The sequence below is a fragment of the Bubalus bubalis genome, chromosome 1 (genome assembly GCF_019923935.1).
Source record: "Bubalus bubalis isolate 160015118507 breed Murrah chromosome 1, NDDB_SH_1, whole genome shotgun sequence".
Taxonomy (NCBI): Eukaryota; Metazoa; Chordata; class Mammalia; order Artiodactyla; family Bovidae; genus Bubalus; species Bubalus bubalis.
Window position 1 is genome coordinate 6,707,173 of NC_059157.1, and position 20,774 is coordinate 6,727,946.

At 42.7% G+C, this 20,774-nt stretch overlaps 1 protein-coding gene across 10 annotated transcripts in view; it reads right to left on the bottom strand.

Annotated features, from left to right (window-relative positions):
* The window catches only part of PSD3 (pleckstrin and Sec7 domain containing 3), a 610,137-nt gene that overhangs the window by 46,740 nt on the left and 542,623 nt on the right, over positions 1–20,774 (bottom strand). The gene's annotated exons all lie outside the window — the stretch shown is intronic.

The window sequence follows — 20,774 nt, forward strand, 5'->3', positions numbered from 1 at the left end:
ATGGATAGATGCAATTTTATCTTTGAGCATTATCCAGACACAATTCATAGAAATTACAAAGGTTCTTTTGTGTAGCTTCCACCTAAACATAACTAAAAAATAATCCAAACTAGTTGAAAAATGTGATATTATTATTGTACTATTATTATTATATCTGGTCATTTCCGTGGGTCCATAAGAATAAAAAAGACCTGAAAACCAATGTAAGTGTAGTAGACATTACAAACTATTATAGGAGATATTTTTTACTATTAAGTTCCTCTCTCTTCTTCCCATATTTTATAATATCAAACATGATGCTATAAACTTGCACTTCTTTTATAAAGAACACATACTCCTCACCTTCTAATTAGTAGCAAAAGCCTCTTAGTAGTAAAAGGAAGATATAGTCTATTCTGTTATCACAGTTTCATTTTACAAATTTTCAAAAAAAATAATTATACTTTCCCATATCTCTTCCTCCCTTCCCTGCAGCCCCAGCACAAACCACGCTTTCAGGGGTACTCTTGCCATCAGTTCAAAATGAGTCAGAAAGAAAGAGCAGCGGCTGATCTGGGTAATAGCCGACACCAAGCGGGGGAAACCTAAGACACTCAGTACATACCAACTGCAACATAAAAATCACAGAGTTTATAATACTAAATGGTAAAATGACTACTTTAAGATTGCTACAACTCTACTGAGCCTCGGTGATTAAGAACGGACGTCAACAGTAACGGCAGCCAGCGCCAATGGTCAAGGCTTCCCCGTCCACAGTGACCCCTCTGCTCCATTCTGCCGAGCATCCCCTATTCTCTTCAGTACACCTGTCCCACCCCAGCGGAGGTTAAGAGCACAGGCAGGTGCCTGGAGCCGGACCCATCTCTTCCATGTTTCCATGATCTTAGATTAATTAATGCACTCATTAAGTTCATTTTCTTTGAGAAGGAGTGATTATCTTCTTCATAGAGCTATAGGATGAAATTCCATGAGATCCCATTTTTTAAACTTTAAATAATGTTCAAAGCGGATAGTATGCACTTAGATGTTACTTGATATAGTTTCTAATAATAATTTTTAGTAGCATATAGCTTGAACTTTGGAGAAGGTGATGGCACCCTACTCCAGTACTCTTGCCTGGAAAATCCCATGGACGGAGGGGCCTGGTGGGCTGAAGTCCATGGGGTCGCTAGGAGTCGGACACGACTGAGTGACTTCACTTTATTTTTTCACTTTCATGCATTGGAGAAGGAAATGGAAACCCACTCCAGTGTTCTTGCCTGGAGAATCCCAGGGATGGGGGAGCCTGGTGGGCTGCTATCTATGGGGTCACACAGAGTCGGACACGACTGAAGCAACTTAGCAGCAGCAGCAGCAGCAGCTTGAACTTGTATTTTATAAGGACAAACTTGTGAGGATCAAACTTTCTGCTTACATACCCTGTAAACACACATTCGTAACCACCTTTATTGTCTTTTCTTCTTACACAGAGGAATCGTGCTTAGGGTTAATCCTGTACTCCAGATCAACCTCCACCAACCCCTCCTAGGATCTTATTTCCCTGGTTATTATCTTTCCACTATATTTTAAATCCTTGGTTGTCTATGGGCTTCCTCCCCACAGCCTATAAACACCCTTCAGGGTCTCTCTTATATTTGTAAGATAACAGTCCCTCCTGAGTATCACTTCCTCCTCTAGCCGTCACCTCTCTTTTTCCTTTATATACAACTAGTCAGGAGTCCACATGAACTATTTTTATACACTGATTTCCAGTTTACCCTTTAACCTACTGGAGCCTGGAGTCCATTTCTACCCTTCACTGAATCTGCTTTAGCAAAGGTCAGAAATGACCTCCCGACCGCAAAGTTTTACAGATTCTTTAGTTTTCATCTCACAGCAACCAAGGAAGTCAGCAATTCTGCTGAAATTCTCCACGGCTTCCCCTCCCACTTCTCTTCGGCGCCTCTCCTCCACTCTGACCACAGCTCCGGCACCTCCTCGTCCGCCCGTCCGCCAGGCGTCAGTTCTGCTGTTGGACTTTGTCCCTTCTCGTCCTGGAGGTGCCCCCTGGAATGACCACAACTGCTGCAACCCTGGAACGTCGCATGGCAGGGGGAGCTGAAAATCCACGCAAGACTTATCATCTGCCTCCCGTTTATGCAGTTCCTTCCCATCTTCCGCTCCTCTGTGCCCATGGTTCCACGTTAGCGAATTCAATCTCCCCTGAATCACGCAGTATGCAGTGCTCACAGCTGAAAAATCCACCAACAATTGAACCTGTGCAGCTCAAATTTGTGGTGTTCAGGTTAAACTCTCCTCTTACCAGTGTAGGTCCTATCTATATCACAATGCCTGACATACTGCTGCGGATGAATCGGAAAAGAAAGACCAACCCTTAGCCATTAGCACTGGGTGACTTGGACCTTTGGAGCAACTCTACTTATTCCTGGGGGCATAGTCTCTCTGACCTCATTCTTCAAGCTTAAAACCAAGCTTAAAGGATGATGTTCCTGGAATACTCTAACAGTGCTAAGAGTTTTAAAATGAACATTTATTACAGCTCTAAGTAGAAGCGAACAGTAATTATCAACTTGGGAGACCTGCACGGTGGTTTCTGAAGAGGACTCTATTCTCGGGCAGTTTCCTAAACCTTAGGGTAGCTGATACTGGAAGGAAAATACTGCACAGGACAGAAAGGGAAGATACGATCTATTTAACTAGGACGAAACCAAAGTCTAGGAATTTTAAGTCCAATATGGGCTTCCACTCTTTTAGTTAATAGTAATATCATTTTATCATTTTTAAAAAAGGGCAAAATACAAACAAAACACGTTTGGAATTCTGAATTCCTACTAGAAAATGTAGCTCCAAATCCATACAAAATAAAACTCAGGGTAGACTGGAAAAGTTAGAGCTGACAACTGAATAAAAAGAAGAGACTTTATTCTGCAGAGCTCATTCTGACATCTTTACTTTTCAATGCTTAAAGTTGAAGATGGTGTCTAATGATGGTATTGGGAAGGAAGAAATAAAGGATAAATTGTCATAATCAAACCATTTCAAACCTAAGACTCTTGGCTATGCAAACTAAATGAGAAAAGAGAGCAAGATAAATTCAATCAAGAAATTTTCTATAAAAAAATAAAATGCTCCATGACACCTAATAATTACTAGCTATTTTCTCAAACAAATGAAAGGTGAAAATGATGCCTAAAAACACATTACTCTCCTCTGTGTTCACTGCAATCTACGTCTTTTATCCAGGATGACTCACTGGAGCTCTCTACCAGCCTAATGAGCACCAAGCATGTGATTTCACAATGCTGTTTATTTAAAATGCACTTAAAGCACGAAATGAAAAGCTTTCTCCTTTTTTAAAGAAGCTTGTTAATTAAATGTCATGTGAAGTTGGATCATAACACGCTAACGCAAAGATCATCTACATATGTACAAGCAATAGGTTGGCGTCAAGTCTGAAAATCTGTACCCTCAGGTGAGTATAAAGTCCAACTTGGAAAGTGACCAAATGTCAACTGATATTCACCAATGTCAATTTAAAAATGCTCAGATTCCAGTTTACAGAGTACAAGGCACAAGTGCTCTACCTCATTAAAACAATTTAAAATAAAGTTGAAATAGTCTTGATTTCCACGGAGAGAATAGAGTTGTGAGAGAAATGAAGACATTCTTGAGAGCCTACGAGGATTTCATAAAAACGTCAGTAGTTAAACTGGATCCTAAGCTGTGTGTTAATTCTTGATTTTTAAAAAGGCACTAAAAACATTTTTCATAATTTGATGATTATCTTTTTAAAAAATTTGGTGTATTTCTGGGTAGATGTCATTCTAAAAGTTATTCAGCTTCATTTTTCTTTTACCAGGGGGCACATTGTGTTCCCACAGATCTGGGAAGAAGGCGTAACGGGAAATCAGATGAAGGTGTGTTTTAGCCCATCACTCAAATAATCAGATATCTGAAAGTCACTTCTTCATAGAATGTTAAGACTGAAAGGAGCTTCAAGGATCATTTCAACTAATTTTCTCATGTTAGATAAGCGATTTTAAAGTCAGGAAAATGTCTTCTATTTCTGTAAGGAGAATTAGGAAACAAGCAACTTAGAGTCAAAGGATTACATTTGTTCACATTAGCTTGTCCGGTCACGGCAGACATTGCGCCGGTGAGGACACATGGGCCCTAGCAGAGGCCTGGGCCTGTATGTGCGGGGCGCGAGGAGGGGCCTGGGCCTGTATGCGCGGGGCGCGAGGAGGGGCCTGGGCCTGTATGCGCGGGGCACGAGGGGGGGCACTCACAGGCCTGGTGGGACTGGAAGCGCCTGGGATGCTTTCTCAGTCAGGCTGACTTCAGGGACACACAGGACGTTTCAAGGACAAATCTGGTGAGTGAACCAGGAAGTTAGGGTCCATCTGTTAATGATCACACAACTGAACTGGAAGAGAGTTAGAGCAGACAGTTAACCATGAGTACCCCTTTGAAAGGGCTTCCTAAGTGGCTCAGAGGTTAAGAATCTGCCTGCAATGCAGGAGATGCAGTTTCAACCCCTGAGTCTGGAAGATTCCTTGGAGGAAAAAATGGTAACACACTCTGGTAATCTTGCCTGGGAAATCCCTTGTATAGAAGAGCATGGACATGTCTATGGGGTCACAAAAGACTTGGACAAGACTTGGCAGCTAAACAACAATAGCCCTTTGAAAAAGCATATAGGATTCTGTGACTCAGTATCTGAAGAAACTTGAAAGGTCTTAACATTTTTAAAAAGAAGAAACATCTCAGCACCTTCCTTACTCCTTGAAAGTGAAAGTCGCTCAGTCATGTCTGACTCTGTGACTCCATGGACTATCCAGTTCATGGAATTCTCCAGGCCAAAATGCTTGAGTGGGTAGCCATTCCCTTCTCCAGGGGATCTTCCCAACCCAGCAATTGAACCCAGGTCTCTGCATTTCAGGCAGATTCTTTACCAGCTGAGCCACCAGGGAAACCCAAGAATACTGGAGTGGGTAGCCTATCCCTTCTCCAGCGGATCTTCCCGACCTAGGGATTGAACTGGGGTCTCCTGCATTGCAGGCGGATTCTTCACCAGCTGAGCTACCAGGGAAGCCTGTCCTTACTCCTTGAGCATTTCTAACTAACACAGTGCCCAGGGTTGCCTCCGGGTTCCTGCAAAAGGCTGCGCTTGGCACTGTCTGTGAGTGTGTGCTGTGTGCCCACCATCACCCACCCGCTACCCCTCAGTGCAGAGCCCTGGAAAGCAAGTTAGTGTCGAATTCGTGTTTCCCGCTATGACTTTCACACGACTGGTGTGGGTATAATATTTACTGCAAGGAAGGGAGGGAGGAGGGGAGGGAGACAGGGAGAGAAAGGCACTGCCTAGGCCCCCAGGGAGCAAACAGGAGGAGAGGTTTGCGTTCTGAACACATCTCACACTCGAGTGGCTTGGAGAAGGGCACAGCCAACTGATAGGGTAAACGAGTTTCTGTTTGCCAGACCCTCTGAGCGTGTTTTTAAACAAACCTTCAGAGCACAGCCTGTGTGTCCTGGACTCCAGATACCACGTGTTTCCAGTTGCAATGCCTTTCTATGAATTGATAGTCCTAAAAAATTCTGCTTATGTTTGAAATATGCCTTATATAATGGTCACATTGCTCTGCTGAAATGGGTCATTCATCTGACTTATAACTAACAAAAACTCAGATATGATCATATAACACCTCAAAACCCAGTGAACTTTTGTTTCATGCAATTTCCATTGTTTCAGAGAACGAGAGAGGGTTCACACGGCCCCTTCAGGGTGTGAGAGGGCACAGAACCAGCGGTTTCACCAAATAAATAAGTAAAAGTGCCCTGAGCACACAGGAAAGCTTTTTGCTCTCGGGGTCCCAGTCAGGTCGGCCGGCTCCCGGTACCTGGCATCAGTCTGGGGGCCTGGTCTTCAGGGCCTCCTTCTGCCTGGCCCGGGCCCACTCTGCACGTGCCGCCTGTACTTCAGACACTGTAGCAAACAACTCCCTTCCCAATCCAAAACGCTTACAAGCAGTTGGAACTAATCTCTCTCTCAAGAAGTCCAAGGAAACAATGGAAGACTTTGTATCAAGAACAGAGAGTTCCCAGTATACCAAGACAGGAAACTAAATTTTTAGTTAACCAACATTTTTTTTACATTTGAAAGACATGCCAATGGCAAATATATTCTGGTCTGAATACCTGTTTTCTAGACTCTAGAGATAAAAGACATTAGAATATTCTCTAGGGACTTTCCTGGTGGTCCAGGGGTTAACAATCTGCCTTGCAATAAAAGAGACACCCAGGTTCAATCCTTGGCTGGGGAACTAAGATCCCACGTGTCACAGAGCAACTAAGTCCACGAACCACAAATACGGAGTCCGGGCACTGAACACAGAGTCCACGCGCTGCGACAAAAGGTTCCACACGAGCCAACGAAGATTCCACGGACCACAGCCAAGACCCGATGCAGCCAAATAAACACTTTTTTTTTTTTTTTTTTTTTTAAAAAAGAACATTCTCTAGAGCCTGGTATAGAGGATTTCACAGTCAGGTAATTCAGAGCCATGCACTCAGCAGCCACCCACACCCCTCTCTCTTAACCATTCCATCAATCACCTGACTATTTTAAGGATAACATAATTCACTTTTGTCACAACCAGACCTGTAACAAAAATACCATCATAAAGCTTACCAAAAAAGACTTGTAAGAAAAGGACAGACCTAGAGGGGTCAGACACAAAGCCCTTGACTGAAACCCACAGAGATCTTCTGAAGCTGTGTGACAGCAGAGACGCATCTCAGCATTTGACCAGCAGTGACTCACTCCTGGATAACAAAACGGTAGGAAGCTGATACCTGTATGTCGACAAGTGATGGAATTTCCCCACCAAAAATTTAATCACTTTATCATTAACCCACAGCAATTTCAAAATTTCAAAGCATACATAAAGTGTTCTATTAAAATGATATTAAGAGTCCTCTGCTGCAAACACTTCATATTCCAATAAAAATAAATAGCTCTCCATCGGGTAATACATTCCCCAAGCCTGGTCTCAGGGGTACTGCAAGTACCATAACCAAACACGGACAGGAGTGCATTTCTGCTCAGCTGGGAAACCACTCGCTTCCCCACAGATGCTGCACTGTGCTCTGCCGAAGAGGAGTTCTAGAAACCGCAGTCCGTTACTCACACAGCGTTTTCCCCTCTTTACCAGTTCACCCATACACCTGGGTTTTCATTGTGTCACTTGCCATTCATTGCATAAAACCTCTATCACTGTAATCCCAAGCTCTTCTGGGGGGTAGACACCAAGTTGGTTTCTCGTTCCTCCCAATATGACGTTTTGTAAATGGTTCTGATGTCACTACTGCAATTTTCTGTGGATTTCCTTTTTGCTTTAAAGTTAGAGGCAAACACGATGAAGTAGGGGGAGGGAGGGGCCAGAATGGGAAGGAGGTGGTCATGAGGCTGGCAGGTGGTGTATAAGCTGGAGAAACAAGACAAGGGCTGGGAACCATGTCAGGAACTGTCCAGGGGACAGAAAGAAAGAAACGGACCTGTTTCACTTGCAAGAGAACAGACACTGGGGATCCAGGATTTGCAGGTCACAGGAAAGGGGGTGTCACGGGGCATGGAGGGGCGATCAGAGAAGAACCTCCTAAAAGCACCCGTCTGCACGCTCTCCGCCCATGTCCTCACTCACCCTCTTCAGATTCCAAGCCCACCACTCCACTGGAGCTGCCTCATCAATAACTTCCTTGTCGCTGGATTCCAGAGTGACTTTCCGATCCCTACCTTAGGCTACCTGTTTCCAGCCCGGTGTGCTGCTCCAGGCCCTGAGGTCTGGACAGCACCCCCTGCCATCTCTCTCTTCCCGCCACCCCCCACTGTCCCCCAGGGCCGGTCACACTGCCCCTGGGATTCTCCAGGCAAGAACACTGGAGTGGGTTGCATTTCCTTCTCCAATGCATGAAAGTAAAAAGTGAAAGTGAAGTCGCTCAGGCGTATCCGACTCCTAGCGACGCCATGGACTGCAGCCTACCAGGCCCCTCCGTCCATGGGATTTTCCAGGCAAGAGTACTGGAGTGGGGTGCCATTGCATTCTCCGAATGGAATATCACTCAGCTATAAAAAAGAACGCATTTGAGTCAGCCCTAATGAGGTGGATGAACCTAGAGCCTATTATAGTGAAATAAGTCAGAAAGACAAAGACAAATATCATACATTAATGCATTTATATGGAATCTAGAAAGATGATAGTGATGAACTTATCTGCAGGGCAGAGGTGGAGACGCAGACATAGAGAACAGACTTTTGGACACAGTGCGGGGAGGAGAGGGTGGGACGAATTGAGAGAAGAGTATGAAATGGCTTTTTATTTGCTGACCTTTTCAGACAGAGCGTAAGCTCCTCTAGAGGGCTATTTGCTCTCAGGCATGCGTGCAGCGCACAGCGTTCTAGAAGACTATGGCAGTCCCGACCTAAAGATGCATGCACTGCTGGTTGACTTCCTGTGAGGTCTGAGTCAGGATGACAGCTTGTCAACCTAAGTTCAGCTGATAACAGACGCCTGACTTTTAAGTGCCGATCTGGGAATCATGAAATGATTGAAATGCTGACATTTCTATGATTGTTCGTGTTTCCTGGTAACAAAAAGGAAGACTATCTGAAAGTGGGTCTGAATTAGAAAATCTTAAAAGGTTAGTTACACTAAGTATGGAAGGTAATTAGAGATAGCCTCACATTCCAACAGAGGAGAGGTGGCATCAGGCAAGTGCCATGACGGACAGAGGAGAATCACTGATCCTGATCAGAGCCCGAAGCTGCCTTCACAAAGAAGCTCCTGCGTACTTGCTGTGTGTTACCCAAGAGTTAGGGGCTCTCTAATGGCTCAAGTGGTAAGGAATCGGCCTGCCAATGCAGAAAATGTAGGTTTGATCCCTGGTTGGGGAAGATCCCCTGGAGGATGAAATGGCAACCCACTCCAGTATTCTTGCCTGGAGAATCCCATGGACAGAGGAGTCTCATGGGCTACAGTCCATGAAGTTGCAAAGAGTCAGACATGTCTTAGCAACTAAATGATAACAAGAAGCCAGAAGTTGGTGGAATCTGGTTGACGTGGTAAAGGGTAACAAAAAGTTCTCCAAAATCACTTGTTTTAAAATTCTAGTAGTTAGAAAAGACATACAATAGAGCTATGCATTTATATAAGAATTGCTGGTTGTTCAGTCGCCAAGTCATGTCCAACTCTTTGTAACCCCATGGACTGCAGCACGACAGGCCTCCCTGTCCCCTACCATCTCTCAGAGTTTGCCCAAGTTCACATCCATTGAATGGGTGATGCCATCCAACCATCTCATCCTCTGTCATCCCCTTCTTCTTCTGTCTTCAATCTTTCCCATCATCAGGGTCTCTTCCAATGAGTCAGCTTATACAAGAAGAGTCTAATGGAAAAAACGTTAGCATGGTTCCGACCACTCTTCAGAAGCCTGAGGAGGCAAACCAACCTCTGAGCCTCAGCATCTTAATTTAAAAAATGGAGACAATATCCTCCTATAAACTGGTAGGGCTCAAATATAAAAAGTATCCCCAAAACTACATCATACTAACAAACCCATGTTATTTCTGGCTGAATGGTCACTACAGTAAGTGGGCTCAATAAGCCTGCCAGTCCCTTCCTGCCTCGATGAGGCAGGATGCTGTGATTTGGGATGACTGTTCCCTCAGATATTATATACAAAGCTGCTGCTGCTGCTAAGTCGCTTCAGTTGTGTCCGACTCTGTGCGACCCCATAGACAGCAGCCCACCAGGCTCCCCCGTCCCTGGGCTTCTCCAGGCAAGAACACTGGAGTGGGTTTCCATTTCCTTCTCCAATGCATGAAAGTGAAAAGTGAAAGCGAAGTCGCTCAGTCATGTCCGACTCTTAGTGACCCCATGGACTGCAGCCTACCAGGCTCCTCCTCCATGAGATTCTCCAGGCAAGAGTACTGGAGTGGGGTGCCATTGCCTTCTCCGATATACAGAGCAGTGCCCTGTAAAGATGTGTGTGTGTGTGTGTGTGTGTGTCTTTGTGTGTTCAGGGGGCATGCAACAGAGAGAGTTGTAAGCAAACAGGCAGGGATATGCACCTTAGAGGCATGATATCTTTGTTACATCTTTGGTTTCCAAAGGAGTCATCGAAAACCTTCATGATGAACCTGTTTGTGCTGGGACGGGAGGAGGGGAAGCCTGGCTGAGTGGGGGTGGAGAGGCTTGGAGCATCTGCCTGGTGTAGGCTCAGCTGTGCCTGGTTTTCCTTCTGGTGACTGTGGGGTTTTTTTTTTTTTTTTTGGTGATAGTGATTTTTACTACTATTCTCACTCTTAATGAGGAAATACTAATTGGGTAAAAATCATTAGGTTATTTCTTTTTTTTCTTTTTTACATATTTATTTATTTATTTATTTTTGGCTGTATAGGGCCTCAGTTGCAGCACGCGGGATCTTTCATTGCAGCTGCCCCCCAGCACGTGGGATCTTAGTTCTCCGACCAGGGATTGAACCCGCCTCCCCTGCCTTGGGAGGCAGATTCTTAACCACTGGACCACCAGGGAGGTCCCTAGGCTATTTCTTAGCTGAGCAATCTTGAAAAGATGAGCAATCGATAATGGAATGGGACCCCAAGCCACCCACCCTGCAGTGGCAGAGGTGATGTGTGTACGTGTGGGGTGTATGTGCTCAGAGCGAAAGCAGGGTGGGCTTTGGTATCTTCAGGAGACTTATTTGACTCCTTTGGTTAGGGGAGCAGAGGCCCTGCTTCCTTCGTCTCACAACGCTGTGCCCTCTTTTAGGAGCCAAGCTCTGGCAGCCACGGTGGGTGGGGGCCGAGGTGCAGCAGCTGCCCACCTGGAGAACACGGGAGGCGCGGGGAGGAGTACCTGGGAACCTCTGGACGGGAAGCTCTGATGCTGAGAATCTGATCTGGGCAAGCAAGGCGTGGAAAAAGAGGGTGGCGGTAGAATGTGTGTGCTGGCGAGGCCCTGGAGAACACGCTCCATCTGATTATCTTCATCCCACCCACCTGGCACGGCCCGACCCCGACCCAGGCTGAGCGAGACTCTGCCATGCTGAACCGAACCAGTCTGGGGCTGGAGGAAAAGTATGCCTTTTTTTCATAATCCTTCATCCAGATTACAGAGAAGTGGCTACAGGAGGTAAGGAGAGGAAGGGGTGAGCGGTCTTCTCAGCTGTACTTGAATCCCAGGAGGTTACATGGGAGAGCACCATGCCTCCTGGGAGCACAGTCACCCAGCGGGTCCTGCGAGGGGGACTGGCTGGCACACAGCGGGACGCTGTCTGGATCCTTTGGGGGCCTGGGTGTGGGGGAGGGCAGCACACACTCACCCTCAGAGGGTCTGACATTCTTCTGGGGAAGAAAACTGCTTCTTTGGTAAAATAGTTCATGAACTGAACTGTGACACCATTTATTTCACTTTCATGATTCACTAGCTACTTGAAACATAATTTTTCATCATATTTCTACTCCTGGCTACCCTCTGTCCAGCCTGTAAAACAAATGTCAAAAGCTGTTTTGGGATCACCCTACTGGTCCTGTGGTTAAGATTCTGCCTTCCAGTGCAGGGGCTGGAGGTATGATTCCTGGTGGGTGAGCTAAGATCCTACATGCCTTGAGGTCAAAGAACCAAAACATAAAGCAGGAGTAATACTGAAACAAATTCAATAAAGACTTTAAAAATGGTTCATGTGAGAGAGTCAGTTCCTAGGCAGGTTGATAGGGAGTCTAGGGATCCCCAAGGAGAGAGGGGTCTGGAATTCTCAAGGAGGAAGAAAGGACAAACTTTTTTTCTTTCTCCACATTCCTTAGGATTATATAACAATAATGTATCTTGCCTAAGGACAGTCTCTGGATTAAACCTTCTGTTATCTTAAAATGTAAATTATGGGAGCAGGTCTGATGAGGTCTTTACAACCTCCAGATATTCTTTGGATTATATAACTTCATTGTTAACACTAGCAAGGGGGTACTCTTTCTGCCCCCTTCTGATGCCTATGTCAGAAGCTTTCTCTTTATACTTTAGGAGACAGAAGCTGTCTCCTTTATACTTTAATACAACTTTATTACACAAAAGCTCTGAGCGATCAAGCCTCGTCTCTGGCCCTGGATTGAATTCTTCTCCTCCGGGGGCCAAGAATCCCGGTGTATTAGCGTGATTCAACAACAACCTTTCACATGTTTAAAAAGACATCTTAAAAAAGCTGTTTTTGCCATTCTCTGACCACGCCAAGTCTCCCAAAACTGTTATTTCCCTTTCACTGGTTAAAAATGCACCCCACCCCACCACCACCTTTTTCTTTAACCTTGCCTGCCTGGCATATGCCTGATCATCACTGAGATATGGTGGGCTCAAGGTGTGTTAACTCCTCAGGGAGGCACTCTCTGACCTTTGCAAGCGTGATCAGGGGCCTTACTCGGTGAGACTCTGCATCCCTCTATTAGTTTATACACTGTTTGAAGGTGAAGCTTCAGTTTCCCTGTTCCTTGTCTCGCTCTGTGGGTTCTCTGTGGCAGAGACTGTATCTTCGTCATCGCTGGAAGCCCAGCATTCAGCAGAGTACCAAGCTCTAAACGGCTCTGTGAAGACATAACCCCCAAACTGTACAAACCCCCAGTTACCCTGCAACGATATAACTTTCTTTCTGTGCAGCATCTGCCGCCCCGTGCTAGCAGGTCAGGACTCCAGCAAGGTTAAGGATTAGCCAGCAAAGCTCTGGGGACAGAGATGAGACGACTGCTATGCTGAGACTTTAAACACTTGATGAGCTAGGCTCCAGGCTCTGCGCAAAGCTCTGGGGACAGAGATGAGACGACTGCTATGCTGAGACTTTAAACACTTGATGAGCTAGGCTCCAGGCTCTGCGCAAAGCTCTGGGGACAGAGATGAGACGACTGCTATGCTGAGACTTTAAACACTTGATGAGCTAGGTTCCAGGCTCTGCGCAAAGCTCTGGGGACAGAGATTAGACGACTGCTATGCTGAGACTTTAAACACTTGATGAGCTAGGCTCCAGGCTCTGCGCAAAGCTCTGGGGACAGAGATTAGACGACTGCTATGCTGAGACTTTAAACACTTGATGAGCTAGGCTCTAGGCTCTGCACAAAGCTCTGGGAACAGACATTAGACGACTGCTATGCTGAGACTTTAAACACCTGTCACTTTTTTTAGCCCCTCCTTTTCTTTCAAAGAGCACTCACAACAATAAGAAGGGAGTTTGGCGTGGATATAGGACAGGGTGCCCTTTCTCAGGCTACTCTCCATCCGAGCCAGAGTAGCAGCCTGAGAGGTGACCGCAGCACGACCTGCACGCTCCTGAACAAATGCATCATTTCCTCTGGGTCCCATTTTTCACTTTACAAGAGGAATCTCACCCAGTTTTCCCTAAGTGCCCATCTGCCCACTCCAGAGGTACCATAAATATGGAGGTGCAATCTAATTTTGTAGCTTTAATCCAATTGATGTTGACACTTCAGAATTCACAAAGTCAGTTCCTTGTCAACATGTAGCCCTTTCTATTTGATGTCTGGACGAGTCAAACAATTCAATTCCCTTATCCAAGGGAGAGGACAACGAGAAAGGCAGAGCTATTGACTTGGAAACAACTTCTCTCTGTGCATCACCTCTGTCAAAGGCAAGAATGTTTTTCTCGCTTCCCAGGCTCACCCTGGGATGGAGTGGGCGGAAATCCTGTGACTAGGTATTCAATGAAATGATTTTGCCAAAGACAACTTGGCCCCTCATAGAGGTTTTAGAGAAAATGACAAAGTAAGCCAAGAGAATAGGATTGATGCTGGGGAAACAGCTGTGATATGTGAAATTTAATTTCAAAGGGCTGTTCCCTGCAGAGACAAATCTAGCTGAAAGGATCAGTGTGGGCCCAGTGTGTATACACATGGTGCTTTGGCAAAGGCCAAAGCAGCTGACTTATAAATAGAAGCTGTGCGGGCTCCATAGGGAAATGAAGACAAAGATGTCCGGCCACCTAAGAACATGAATAATCACCTAACATCAGAGTCTCCATTCCTCCAGTTGTTTGATCCCTCAAAATAATGTGTACATTTCAGAAGGATGTCCCAGATCACTTTCTTTACAATCTTTGGGTTTCAGCTGTCTCCATACCTATCTCTGCAAGGGAACTTAACCACGAAAAGAGCTCTAGTCCACGGTGAAGTATCCCATAGTCTAATATTCCTTACCTAACCTATCCCAAAAGGAAGAAAACAAAAGGTTTTGTTAACATTAGACATAGTTCTCAATCTAGACATTGGATTAAAAGTGCCCGTAGAAGAGAATTATAACAGTGCTCCTTACAAAGCTGCTCTGGTGGTATGTAAAATGTTGATATAGGATAGTCAAGGTCCTTTTAAATGTTGATCTGGGTGACTCCTAAGAAAGAGAGGTCTGAACAAAGAATAATGCTTTCAATTTTAGTATATAGGTCATTATGATAACATTTTGAAATGTTTAAAATGAAAATAAATCACATATGTCCCCTCCCAACACTTCTGTTTCCATCTCAAGCAGGTTATTATCTCAATGGTGCAAATGTGGATGCCCTCACATAGGCTGCCACCCAACTCAGTACTGCCGACATGATTTCAAGTGTATTTTCTTCCCCAGTGAAACACAAGTGTGGAAAGGCAGCTTTGGAGTGTGGCAAGTGTGTAAGGGCATGTGTTTGTGCACCGAAAACAAAAAGCCTAAAACAAATGAGGCCTTTACGTTTAAATATCCAAATGCTAATAATTATTGCAGTGAGGAAAGGCTGTGGTGGGACAGATATTGTCAGAAATTACTTTGAGAGAGGAAGCTGTTAAGTATTCCTTGAAGTTAATTTAGCAATAGGTTTCAATAATCTCAAACAGTTCCCACTCTGTCCCTGTGACCAATGATACTTCTGAGAATCTATTTTTAAGAAATAAACAGAGATGTGCACAGTATATCATTTATAACTGTAAAAAGCTGAAATGAGGGTATGTTTGAAAATAGGAAAAATTAAATTATGATAAACCTATTTAATGGAAAATACTGTTAGCAATTAAAAATGAATGTTTTTGCAAATTCTGTAAAGAGGAAAAATTAAAACCATTTGACTTTTTATTTCATAGTCATCAGATACTAGACTAACCAAAAAATAAGCTTCGGAAGAACTTTTAATTTTAAAATGTTTCTGTTAATAAGAAGAGTAAAAGAAAAAGTAAATCATTGTCCAAGGATTGTCAAAATGTCTAATCATTTGGAGATTATCTAATCATTGTCCAGGCCCAATCAAAGGAACAAAATAAATCTCCAGAAACTGACCGTAAAAAATAGAGGTATATAGTGTATCTGATAAAAAATTAAAAACAACCATCATAAAGAGTCTCAATTGGCTCAAGAAAATGATGCAAGAACAAAATGAGAATATCAACAAAGAAAATATTTGAAAATCTAAAACAGAAATTTTGAGACTAAAGCATACAATGACACACGGAAAAATTCACCAGAATCATTCATCAGCAGACTTATACACAGAAGAAAGAATCAGTAACTGAAGACAGAAAAATTGGAATTATGCAGTCAGAGGAACAAATGGGAAAAAAATTCATAAAAGAGTAAAAGCAGCCTAAGAGATGTACAGGACACTATCAACTGGACAAAATACCTATTAGCAGAGTCCCAGAAGGAGGAGAGAGAAACTAACCGGTAGAGAGCTTACTGAAAGAAACAGTGGCCAAATACTTAACAAATCTCAGGAGGAAAACGGACATCCAGATCCAAGAAGTCCAACAGTCTCAAATTAAGATACCCTCACCCACAGATTTACACAAAGACACATCACAATCAAACTGTCAAGGAAAAAGTGAAGACAGATTTTCAAATCAGCAAGATAAGAGAGACTTGTCATATTCAAGGGAATTTCTTAAGAAGGTCATAGGACTGCTCAGCAGACACCCTGCAGACTGGCAGAGGCGAGGAGGAGGACAGATTCAGAAAGCTGGTGGGTGGAGACGGAAAGCCTGTAAACCAAGAACACGGTAGCCAGCAAATGACTCCTTTAAAAGTGAAAGACAGATGAAGAATTTCCCAGGTAAGCAAAACCTGCTAGATCTGACTTACAGAGAGTGTAATGGAAACAAGAGACTTTGAAATGAAAGGAAACGAAACAGCAGCACTGGGAATAGAAGAGAAAGAAGACGAAGTCTAAATCTCACCGGTAACGGTAGATACACAGAGACAGGCTAATGAAACGCTGCAGGAGCAGGGAGCAAACCAGAGCTAACTGTAGCACGGAAGCCAAAATAGGAACGTATAAGAGCAGCTGTAAAGACACAGCTTGCTAGTACGTACACAATGTAAAAAGAAACAAATCCTCACACCAAGATAAATTATGTGTGAGGACAGAAAAGTAAAAGTGTAGAGTGCTTATATGTGGTTAAAGTTAAGTTGTTATCAGCTTAAAAAGGATGACTTAGAACTATAACCGTGCTACGTAAGACTCATGGTAACCACAAAGACAGTACCAATGGATGACACGCGAAAGGTGAGAAAGCAATCAAATTATGCCTTTATAAAATATCGACAAAACACAAAGGGAGAGAATAACAAAGGAAAAGTGTCAAAAAAGCCATGAAAGAGAAAACAATTTACAAAATTCTAATAGTAAGTACTTCTGCATCAATAATTACCTTAACTGTAAATGAACTGAATTCCCTGATCAATACAGAGTCTCTGAATGGATTAAAAAAAAAAGACCCAATTGTTTGCTGTAAGACTCACTTTATGCTTAAAGGTACATATAGGCGGAAAATTAAGAACTGGAAAAGGATATTCACGTACAATGTAACCAAAAGACAGTCATACTTATTAGAGACAAAACTGCAAAAAAAGACAAAGAAGGTTATTATATAATGATAAAAGGATCAAATCACCAGGAAGCTGTAATAATTAAAAGTACACATATACCTAATACCAGAACACACAAATATATGAAGCATATATGGACAGAACTGAAGGGAGAAAATGATAGCAATACAATAATATTAGGGAATTTCAATACAACCCTCTCAATAATAGGCAGAAAATCCAAACATAAGATGAGTAAGGACACAAAGAATAAAATAAACACTGTAGACAAAATGGACCTCAAAGACAGATGAAGATCACTCCATCCAAGAGCAGCAGAATATGCGTTCTTCCAAAGTGCACACAGCACATTCTCCAGACAGATTACGTGTTAGCTTATAAAACAAGTCTCAACAAATTGAAGACACCTGACATCATACCAAGTGTGTTCTAATCACAACAGGACAAAACTAGAAATTAATAGTTGAAAGAAAACAGCACAATTACAAGTATGTGGAAATTAAACAATATATTCTTGAATAATCAATGGGTCAAAAAAGAAATCGTAAGAGAAATCAGAAAATATCTTGAGACAAAGGTAAATGAAAATACAACATAACAAAATTTATGAGATTATAGTACAAGCAACTTTATAGATAAAAAAACAAACAACCTAACTTTACATGTCAAGAAATTAAAAAAGAACAAACTAAGCCCAAATTAGTAGAAGGAAGGAAACATTAAGATTAGGGCAAAAGATCAGGCCACCCAGGTCCCACAGCCAGCCACCTTGAGATCCAGCCCCACCCCCAGCAGGCTGACGTTATCCCTAGGACCACCTCCGAGCCCTTCAGCCAGCTGCACTGGGGCCTGGCCACACGAACCAGCAGTTAGGGAGCCACCACAGAAGGCAGGGCTGGCAGCCAACCAGGCCAGGGGTAGCCCTGCTTTCCAGTCCACCCACAGTACCCGACTCTGCGACTAAAGAAGGGCCCAACAGCTCACAGAGCGGGTACCCCTAGAGCACACAGCTCTCATGACGAGAGGCACATGCTGCTGAGCCCCAGAGAACATCTCCTAAATAAGGCCCTTCTCCAAGATTAAGAAGTGTAACTAACCTACCTAAACACATCAAGAAACATCATAATTAAAATGGCAAGGATGAAAGGTAAAGGGAGATTCTTAAAATCAGAGACAGACAAGCCACCAGTTATGTATCAAGGAACTCCCATAAGACTATCAGCTGATTTTACATCAGAAACTTTGCAGGCCAGAAAGAAGTGGCATGATATAATTAAAGTAATGCAAGGGGAAAAAGAGAACACCCTACAACCAAGAATATTTTAGGGTGTCATTTAGATTTGAAGGAGAGATAAAGAGTTTTACAGACAAGTAAAGTTAAACAGCTCATCACCACTTAATTGGCTTTAAATCACAGAGAGATTTTTAAACTGAAAAAGAAAACACTACAACTAGAAATATGAACCTTATGAAAGGAAAATTCTCATTGGTAAAAGAAAACATATAGTAAAGGTAGTAGATCAAACAGTTATAAAACTAGCAGGAACGCTAAAAGAAAACGTAGTAAAATCATCTATATCCACAGTAAGTAGTTAAGGGATTCAAACAGGAAAAGATGTAAAATGATGTTTAAAACATTAAATGTGAGAGGTGACTAAAACTGCAGGTTTGTTGGAATATATTCAAACTTCAGTTCAGTTTAGTTCAGTCGCTCAGTCGTGTCTGACTCTTTGCGACCCCATGAATCGCAGCACGCCAGGCCTCCCTGTCCCTCACCAACTCCCGGAGTTCACTCAGACTCACGTCCATCAAGTCAGTGATGCCATCCAGCCATCTCATCCTCTGTCGTCCCCTTCTCCTCCTGCCCCCAATCTCTCCCAGTAAACTTAAGTGATCATTAATTTAAAATAAACATACACACACACACACACACAAATACACATGTTTTATATGACCTTCATGGTAACTGCAAGGCAGACATCTGTAACAGATACATGCACACAAAAAAGAAATGACGCTAAACATAACACAAAGGTAGTCAACAAATTACAAGGGAAGAAAGCAAAAGAAGAAAAAGGAATAAAAAAGAACTACAAAAGATCTCTGAAGCAATAGTATCTGATAAGGAGTTAATAACCTAAATATATAAAGATTCCATATAACCCAACATCAAAACAAAATAAAACAACAAACTGATTGAATTATGGGCAAAGGTTTAAAGAGACATTTTCCAAAGAAGATATACAGATGGCCAACAGATGGATGAGAAGACGCTCAGCGTCACTAATCATCACGGAAATGCGCATCCAGATCACAATGAGACATCACTCATGCCTGTCAGAATGGCTGTAATCCAAACGACAGCAAATATGTGCTGGCAAGGGTGTGGAGATGGCATCCCCGGGCCCTGTTAGTGGATGTGCTGGCAAGGGTGTGGAGATGGCATCCCCGGGCCCTGTTAGTGGGAATGTAAACTGGCGCAGCCACTATGAAAAGCAGTACAGACATTCCTCCAATGTTAAAAATTAGAACTATCATAAAGATCTGGCAAGTCCATTTCTGGGTAATTTTCTGATGAAAACAAAAAGGCTATTTTAAAATGATTCATGCACTTCTGGGTTCACTGTAGCATTATTTACAATAGGTAAGACACGAAAACAACCTAAATGTGCAGATGAATGTGGCGTATACAAAAACATACATAACAGAATATTACTAAGCAGTAGAAAAGAATGAAATCTTGCCATTTGTGGTAATATGGAGGGACCTAGAGGCTATTATGCTAACTGAAATATTTCAGAAAAAGACAAATGATTTCACTTGTATGTACAGTCTAAAAAACAAAACCAACAAAGAAACCAAAGCAGAAAGAGAGTCCCAGAGGCAGAAGACAAACCAGTGGTTGCCAGAGGGAGAAAGTGTGGAGGGGAGATTAAGAGGGTAACATTTCCGTTACCAAATAAACGAGTCACGAAGATCAAATGTACAGCAAGGGGAATACAGTCAGTAAGATAGAAAAACTTTATAGGGTGACAGAAACTAGCCATGTTGTGGTGCTCATTTTGTAATTCACAGGAAGTATCAACTCACTATGTTGAACACTAGAAACTAACATAGTGCTGTAGGTCAACAATATTTAAATAAAGCAAACAAGCAAAAGAAAAATAGTAAGTGGGAGAGCTGCAAAAAAAAAAATCAGGATAGCAACCAATATTTGTCAAAGTTGTTCAGAGCCCTTTCTATAAAACGTCGGTGCCAAACACGATGACACAGATACAATCATTAGGGAGTTTCCATAGCTTCACTGCAGCCCTTGTTACCAAGGGGACTTTATACACATAAAGGGTTCATCTCAACATAACATCAAAACAATAATAAACATCTTGCACCACAGAATGAAATCCTGAAGACATAATAAGCTGGGATACTAGTCACAAGGCTAATTTTTGCTAAATATTTCAAGTTTGGCATAAAGTAGAACTATATTTTCAAAACATGCATTTGAGATAACTTGTCTTAAAAACAAAAACCTATCTTTTTGTGTTAAAATAAAAACATTAAATAGTGGTAATTTTTATTGATTTACAAATAATGTCTTAGATGTGAAAATACTAATTTTAGTATCATACTTCAAGTGTGTCCATCTTAACGAAGTTGTCTTAAAGACATTTTTGCAAAAGAAGAGTAAATCTTCAAAATACCAGCAGCTAAATAAAATTCATTTCCCTCAAAAAAGAGATTACTACAGAAATAAATGAAATAGAGACTAGAAAACAGAAGGGAAAAAAAAAATCAATGAAATTAAGAGGTTTTTTTTTTTAATTGAAATAACATTAAAAATGACAATCCTTTAGCTAGACTATTAAAAAAAGA